Below are 9,413 nucleotides of genomic sequence, written 5' to 3'. Positions count from 1 at the left end.
GTTAAATGAGGCAACAAAAGAGACTAATGTGAGGACAGACTTTCAGAACTGATAGGTAGGATGCTTTCAAAGGCCAACTACTCAAAGACACCTTGAAAGCAACATCAGAACATAAAAATGGATCTAACATGTGCTAGCAACACAAAGACTAACCTAAGAGTAACTTGAGAAAGTGAAAATCAGAAGACAGCACAAGTGACATATAAGAGGAACATACTAAACACTGGGGTTTCTGGAGATATAGCTCAGCAGTACGAGTGTTTGCCTGGCAAGCGCAAGGTCCTGAGTTCAATTCCCGGTACCAAAAAAGAAAAATAAACACTGGGCGTTTACAATATGGCTAGTCAGGGGTGATTTGGTCATATTGACCATCCAGGTTCAGAGTTTCCTGTTTACAGTTTTCTGTAAATAAAAACGTTACACAAATTGATGCCCCAAAAATAGTACTAAGTTGCTCACTGAGGGTACAGAAAAGCTGCATTCCTTTTCTTTATGTTATAGTTGGCATCTAGAGGTCCCCACAAAGCCTCATGGAGTCAGGGAGTGGGCTTATAGAGTTTTTGATTGACTCATGGTCCAATGGGATTATGGCTATTATGTTTCCTTCCTTAATTTTGTGCATCACGTATTTTGTCTCAGCAATGATACAGTCATGGTCCAATGGCATTACGGATGTGAGTTGTACACCTACCCTGCACTGCATGTAGCAGGGTGAGTAACGTGTATACGTATAAAGAATGGACAGAGGCTTGTTCACTGCTTCTCTCTTTTTGCTGTTGTTGCTTTTGCTGTTTTCTGCCACCATGAACTGTAGCCCTCTGCCATGTACCCCCTTTCCTTGGAGTCAGTCGAGTATGGACTGAAACCTCCACAAGCTGTGAGCTAAATAAATATTTCCTTCCTTAATTTTGTGCATCAGGTATTTTGTCTCAGCAATGAGAAGAAAGTAACCAAGACACATTAGCTTTCACATATATTTATAGGGTAAGTTCCCTGGCATGGCAGTCCAGATCAAGTTACAATCAGTAAGTCCAGGAGAAAATAATCTGTAGCAGGATGTTGACCTCTCACAAACTCTGTACCTCCTTCTCTGCCACTTTTACGGCCTCCCTCTTCTGGATTCTTCATCTTCATGGCTCAGTGCCATCCACTCTAGTTCTCTGTTCTCATCACAAAAGTGGCAGGGGACATCACTTCTAGTATTGAGGGAAACTTAAAGGTATCTATTGACATTCGATCTTTAACACAATCATTTTGTGGAACATGCTTTCTTTCCTGATGTAAAGAAGTCCTCCTCCAAAGATGCTCAAGATTCCTTGACTATCTCTGCCATCCAGAATATCCTTTTATGGATTCCTCAAGGAGAAGCAATTTTGCATGAAAGCAAACTCTCAAATACTAAGCTATGAGCAACTAAGCCACAGCTCAGGTTCTGTGTTGTATTACACTACCACTAGGGACTTCTCCTACATTTCCCTCCACTGGAAAAGCAACCATTCAAGTTCTCAACCAGTCACAGCACGGTGGGTCTGCTCTGCCTTCAAACCTAACTCCTTAATCATGGGATGGGGAAGGTAAGTTGAATAGGAATAAAGGATCCAAAGAAATATCTGCATTTAGCTTTACTAATGGAAATTATAAGAGGAAGATCATTTCATTATTAAGGCATGGTTACCAAGATTCTGCTGACTGCATGGGATAATATCCATTCTTTTGCATTTAGTTCACCGTGCTTTCTTGGCCAGTATGGGGTCTATTTTGGAGCAAGTGTCATGTGCTACTGAGGAGAATGTGTATTCTGTTGTCATTGGATAGAGCACTCTATAGATATCTATTCAATCCATTTGTTAAAAGGTTTGGTTCAACTCTGCTATTTCTTTGTTATTTTTCTGTCTGGAGGATCTGTCCATTTGTGAGAGTGGGTGTCTTAGCTATTTTTCTCATTGCTTAGGCAAAATACCTGGCAGCCAATGTTAAAGGAGGAAAGGTTTATTTAGCTCATAGTTTATAGAGGTTTCAGTTCATAATTGGCTGCCTCCAACTCAGGGTGGCATATAGCACAGGGGCAACAGATCATGGAGGCAGAAGACAGCAAAACCAATCAGAGAGAGAGTAAGACAAACCTCTGTCTGTTCTTTACATACTATTGAGTCTATGGAGACTAGGGCAGTGCCAATCCAATCAGTGGACTGATCCAGCAATCACCCACCCATGATGCCAGCGCCATTAATGCCAGCATTGCACATTAAATCAATCACATACTCTAGATGCAGCCACCTTCCTGTTACCTTAAGACTGCGTAAAGCTTTGGGGAAGCATGGAGACACAAACCATAACAGTGGAATGTGGAGATCCCCATTACAATTTCATTGGTGTTTTTTGATTTTTCATGTCCATTAGTATTTGGTTCAGAAAGTTGGGTGTGCCAATATTTGGTGCATACATGTTAATAATTGTTATGTTTTCCTGTTGAATTTTTCACTAATATGTAGTGAACTTCTTTGTCTCTTAGGATAGCAACTTCTGCTTTTTACCAGGTTCCCCTGCATGACATATTGTTTTCCATCCTATGATCTTTAATTTATCAGTATCCTTTTGAACTAAATATGTTCTTTGTGTATTGCATATTATTGAGTTTTATTTCTTGATCCAGTCTGCCCATCTACGTCCTTGGATTAGGGAATTGAGACCCTTAACATTAAGGGTTATTAGTAAGAAGTATTGAATTATTCCAGGCATTGGATGATTTTCCTGTTGCTGATTTCCTCATATTTCTCCACTGTTGCTTGCTGCTCATCTCACAAGATATGTCGTTCCTTTAGACCTATTCACATGGGTGGCTTCTTTGCTTTTTTGTGCTGATCCCCCAAGGCATATTCATTCTCTTTGACTTACTGACGTGGTTGGCTTCATTGGCTTCATTCATGTACCTCTATCTTTGAGAAGTTTCTCTAATGCTAGTTTTGTGGTCATGAATTTCCTGTGGTGCTTTTTTTTGCCATGGAAATACCTTATTTCTCCATCAATTTTGAAGGAAAGTTTTGTAGGATGCAGAAGTCATGGATGGAAGTTGTTATATTTTAGGCCTTGAAACACTTCACTCCAAGCCCTCCTGAAATTTGTGCTCTGTGTAGAGAAGTCTGCTGTGATTCTAATGAGTTTGCTTTTGTATATGATTTGTTACATTTCTCTAACAACTTATCAGATTTTGTCCCAGTGATGGACTTCTGGAGTTTTGAGTACAATGGGGCAAAGAGAGTTTGACTTTTGATCATAGCTATTTGGTGTTGTACACACTACACTTATCTAAATGTTTATTTCTTTCCCTGTTTTGGTGTTTTCTGCTGATATTTCTGTGAAAAATTCCCTTTTATGCCATTTGTACTGTGTTTTGTTTTTTCACTTATTTCAATTATTCTTAGAGTAGACATCAATGGCAAAAGACACCATAGAAATCATGCTAATATATGGAAATTAAGTAATATACACTTGAATAATCAATGTTTCACAGATGAAATTAAAATTGATATTAGACCATTCCTACAATCAAATGATAATACTAGTACAATATACCAGAACCTATGGAATGCAATAAAAACAGGATTAAGTGAGAAGTTAATAGCAGTGAATTCTCATGTCAGAAAAACTGAATGAGCTCAAATAAGTATCCTAATGATGCACCTCAAAATCCTAGATAAACAAGAACACTTCAAATTCAAGTGTAATACACAGAAGGAAATTATAAGTCCGAGTAGAAATCAATGAAATTGAGACTCAAAAAATAAATAAATACAAAGAATCAATGCAACAGAGAGTTGGCTCTTGGAAATATGAATAAGACAGACAAGCCCTTAATCACTCTTACTAAAATAAGGAAGAAAAGACCCAAATTCATGTATATAGAAATGGAGCAGGTGAAATCACAATGGATTCTGGCAAAATTCCAAAGAAGATTATTGCTAAGTACTCCAAAATTCTGTACGCTAATAAAATGCAAAATTCAGAGGAATTGGATAAATTCCTACGTACATATGAACTAACAAAAATGATCCAAGGAGTATAAAAATCCTCGGTAAGGCAATATCAGTCAGTAAAATTGAAGTAATTTTAAAAAATCAACTACCAACTATGAAAATCCTAGGGTCCAATGGATTCACTGCTGAATTCTTCTAGTTCTTTAGAGAAGATCTAATGCCCATACACCTCAAGCACTTTAATGAAATCAGAAAAGAAGCAGTACTCCCGGAGTCATTCCTGAAAGCAAATATTGCCCTGATTCCCAAACCAGAAAAGAATACAAAGGCCAAAAAAAAGGAACTATAGGCCAATTTCTTTAAGGAAGATTGATGCAACAATCCTCAATAAAATATTGGCAAGCAGAATGCAGCAAATCATAGAAAAAGTCCTACATCATGACCAAGAAGGATGCATTATAGGGATTCAAGGATGATTCAAGATACACAAATAAATATGTAACAGACCACATAACAGGAGCAAGGACAAAAAACAACACATGATCATCTCAGTAGATGCATAAAAGCATTTGGAAAAATCCAACATGCATTCATGGTAAAAACCTTGAATACAGTAGAATTAGAACGTCTTTACCTCAATCTGATAAAAGCCATTTATGACAAACCAATGGTCGATATCATACTAAAAGGAAAGAAGCTAAAAGCTTTCCCATTCAAGTCAGGCACAAGAGAAGGATGTGCGTTATCAGTGCTGCTGCTCAACATAGGTGTCAAAACACTACCTACAGCAAGAAGACAAGTGAAAGAAATAAAACTAATATGGAGAGGGAAAGGAAGAAGCTAAATTATCATTATTTGTGGGTGACATGGTCCTCTACATAGAAGATCCAAAAGCTCAACCAAAAGGCTCTTAGAACTAACATCCAAATTCTGTAGCAGGATACAAAGCTGACACTCAAAAATGACTAGTGTTCCTGTGCACCAATAACAAACTCATGGAGATGGAAATTAGGGAAACAACAACCTTCACAATAGCATTAAGAAAACTGAAATGCATAGGAAGTAACCTAACCAAGGAAGTGGAAGACCTCCATGATGAAAGCTAGAGTACTCTGAAAAAGAAGATTGAAGGGGACACTAGAAAATGGAAAGATATCCCCTGTTCCTGGATAGGCAGAACCAATATATTAAAAGAGGCCACACTTCCAAACCGCTATATAGATTTAATGCAACCCCTTTCAAAATACTAATAATCTTCCTAACAGAAGTGGAAAAATCAATAGCAAAAGTAGTTCTAGAGAATAAGGGTAAGACAGGGGAACCCCAGTCCCAGTGTTCAAGTTATACTGCAAAGCTACAGTGAATAAAACAACATGGTACTGTAATTGAAAACAAGCAAACAAGGAACAGAATAGAAGATATGGAAACAACTCCAGGCACATTCAGCTAGCAATGTTATCTTTTTAAAAAGGGGCCAAATATCTTCCCAGGAGGAAAGACAACCTCTTGAACAAATGATGCTAGGAAAACTGGCTATCCAATTGCCAAAAGTTGAAGCTAGACCCATAACTTTCACCATGCACTAAGCTAAAGCCAAATGCATTAGATGTATCAACATTAGAAATTAAGCATTTAATCTGATGGAAGATAGAGTAGGTAGAACTTTTCAAGACATAAGCATAGGCAAAGACTTTCTGAATAAAACCCTAGTTGCACAAGAAATAATACCAAGAATCAACAAATGGGATCATATCAAGTTAAAAAGATTCTCCACAGCATAAGTAACCACCAACAGAGTTAAGAAACAACCTACTGAGGGGGAAAAATTTGCCAGCTACTCCTCACATAAAGGACTAATATCTAGAATATATAAAGAAGTTAGAAAAATTAGACCCCAGAAATTTAAAGACTCAATTTAAAAATGGGCATCTGGAAGGAATAGACACTCTTAGATGAAAAATTACAAATGGCAAAAATAAATGGAAAAATGTTCAACACTACTGGCCATTTGAGAAATGCAGATTAAAACAACACTGAGATTTCACTTCACTCCAGAAAGAATGGCCACCACCAAGAAACCAGCCAATAACACATGCAATGGGACAAAAGAGACCCTTCTCCACTGTTGGTGGGAATGTAAACTGGTACAGCCAAGATAAGATTAGTATGAACATTTGATTCCTTAGAAAACTAAAACTAGAACTTCCATTTGACCCAACCACTTCCCATTTAGGTATCTTACTTAGTGTTAAATTCATGAAACTACAGTGATATATCTATCTATCTATCTATCTATCTATATCACTGCAAGTGATATAGATAGATATATATAGATATATATACATATAGATAGATAGATATCACTGCAATTCACAATAGCTTCATCTTTGAAACTGTACAAATGTCCATCAACAGATAAGTGGATGAAGAAAATGTGGCACTTATACACAATACCATACTATTCTGCATAAAGAAGGGTAAACTTGAGTCTTTTGTTAAAAAGTGAATGTCCCTTGAGAACATAATATTAAATGAAGTAACTGAGAAACACATGCTCAAATAATGAATGGTTTCCCTCTTGCAAATCTCAATATACATACATGCCTATATAAATGTAAATATAAATATACATGTTCTATATATAAAATATGTATCATGTATATAGTATGAAGTAAAAATCATAATAGGAAAAAATGAGAGAAAAAAGGGTATTGTAATGCAGCATGGACAGTATATCTAAACGTGTATCATAACATAGTACAACTGTCTTGCATATTTTCAATGTCCTTGAGCCTACCATTGTGGTTTTCAATCTGTATGTACAATAATTAACTATATATACTCTTATAAGATAAATAAATGAACCTGATGCTGGAAAAATAAAAGGGATAGAGGAAAGGAAAATATAAGAATTAAAGTGTGCTATGCACATGTACATAATCATTATGTAATAATGACTACATAATGAATGTAATCATTATGTACTGCAAACATGTACTAATACAAGTTTAAAAATTAATAAATACATAAATGCAACCTCACCTTGATAAAAAACAAAAGAATAAATTATTGCATTATGTTACTTTTCTGAGTAATTGTAAGTTCATCATATGGTCACCCATTAGTTTGAGTTCTTTTTCTATTTTAATTGTGCCTATTGATAAAAAAAAAATGACTCAGCCTTGTTTGCTAGCATAGCTGGTCACCACCACTTTGAACCGAACTCTTTCTGAAACATTGTCCAAAGGCCTCCTGCTACATTCTTTCCTGCTGTGTGATTTGCTACAGTCCATTCTGGCAGCCATCCTACAGGTGAGGGCCAGAAATTCACCCTCTTTTTCTGGATATTTCACCTTGTATTTATTCAGGCCCTATCCTGTGGTCTGGGGACACAACTGTGAACCATACAGTTTGGATTTTGGATTCCCCCCCCACCCTTCTTTGAAACAGAAGTTTGAATTTGGAGGGGAGATAGATGCTGCATTCACAAATAAACATTTATTTTATTTCAGTGTTGAAGATCCTCATGACACAAAACCACAGTATGGCTTGGAAACCTATAAAGAGAGAACTCACAGAACTTAGATATTTTGGGTAGACTTCCCTCTCTAAAGGACTTTAAAATGCCACCCAAAGTATGATCGGTCATTCTCCAGGCAAATGAGGCATGGAAGGGAGTGTGCAAAGGCCTCAGTCTGGAAGGATGTTGGTTTGCTTGAGGATCTAAAAGAAAGCCAGCGAGGCTGAGGGGTATGAAGTCAAGAGAACAGTTGCATGAGATGAGCATGGAGAGGCAGATACTGACCCAGGCTAGAACAATCAAAGGCTTTAGGGCCAGGATTAGGATCTTGCAGGTTACCTTGGAAGCAATAGGCATGTATCTCTAGCAGTCCTGAGACGTTGAGCCCCTCAGTATATATCCCCAAATATTTTGCAAGTATGCGTGTGTACCATTTCCTAAAATTGAAAATAGACAAAAGTTTCTACGGATTTCCTTGACTACATACATAGACTGTCATAGGATACGGAGCAGGAGAAAAATATAATCAAAATAATAATAATCTTAACTTTATTTTAAGAGTTTAATTGGGTGTGTTGGTGGTTTATAGTGGGGTTAGAATGGATGTGGAGAGATCACAACGAAGCTCGTACAATAATCCAGATGAGCAATGCTTGCAGATCAGATTAGTTGGGGCTAGAAGATGGAGCTGGCTGGACGGATTGTATGTTGAGGTGAAAGGAGTAGATTTGCTGATGGCTTTCTTGTGGAGGGTGGGAGAAAGAGCCCCAAGTCAAGGAGGTAACTACTTACACAGTTGGAAGGGAAAGAGAAGACAAAGCTTGAAAACAGAAAGTTTGTGATGACTGAGACTTCAGATGGAGAGACTGTGAGCAGAAGGGGAACTTTTTGGACCTGGAAGAGAGAAGTGTGAGGTCAATCAAAAAAGATCCACTTGGAACCTCTCGGCATAGGGATAGAACTCAAGACTGTGAAGCTGAACGATATCACTGGTGACAAAAAAAGGTCAAGAAAGACTGTGACTCAGGGAACTCCAAATATCGAACGACAAATCAAGGATTTGGCTATATTAAAAAGAAAAAGGTAAGGGAACATAGAAGACAAATACAGTAGGGTGACACAGCCAATGCATCATTTCAGGAGATGTGGTATCCCATGCTCATTCCAGGCTCATTTTACCCTTAAACTGGGGCACGAGGTGATGACGCTTCAGTCTGTCCTTTACCCTTTTTATAGACACCTGCCCCACCCATCTCAGACTGGGCATTGGCAAAGGTGTCATTCTGTTAGATAACGAGGGGAGCTGGGGCCTTGAAGCCTCTCTCTTACAGACTCCAGAAGTGCCCTCCACAGGGAGTGTCACAGGAAATGGCCTCCGGCTCAGTGTAGTTCCTATCCTGAAGCATCAGTTATGCTCTGCAAAATTCTTTATTCTGAGGGCCATCTGCTAGATAAATGGGATTTTTAAACTAGAGTGGGACCGAGACACTTGAGCTGAAATACAGAACTGGTGTTGATCATTTGCTCAGGAGTAAGCCCACATGCATGATTAATGGCATCTGTGTTCTCTGCCCAAACTATGTGCGCTGCTTTCTCCATATGGAACGAATGAATTCTAGCTGCTAGGCGAAAGTGGCCTTTGCTACTCTTGAGTCGAGATTTTCTTGGAAGAATTGTCTGATAATTCTTATCTCATTCTCTCTCAGGTTGGTACCAAAGACACCGAATTTATGTCTTTAGTTGCTCCATCAGGGAAGCTCCTGGTTTCACCTTTCCTTAGAGGTTCCTGACACCAGTGCCAGCTCATCCACACCAAGGGATCAACCCAAATAAACAGATCAAGCAGGTCTCTCTTGCTGCATTTTGAAACGTCATTTTGACTCCCCTTCTGGTTTTTTTTTTTTTTTTTTTTTTTTTTT

The sequence above is a fragment of the Chinchilla lanigera genome, unplaced genomic scaffold (assembly GCF_000276665.1).
Source record: "Chinchilla lanigera isolate Chin_1 unplaced genomic scaffold, ChiLan1.0 scaffold00074, whole genome shotgun sequence".
In the NCBI taxonomy this organism is placed as follows: domain Eukaryota; kingdom Metazoa; phylum Chordata; class Mammalia; order Rodentia; family Chinchillidae; genus Chinchilla; species Chinchilla lanigera.
This window is presented reverse-complemented; position numbering follows the sequence as displayed.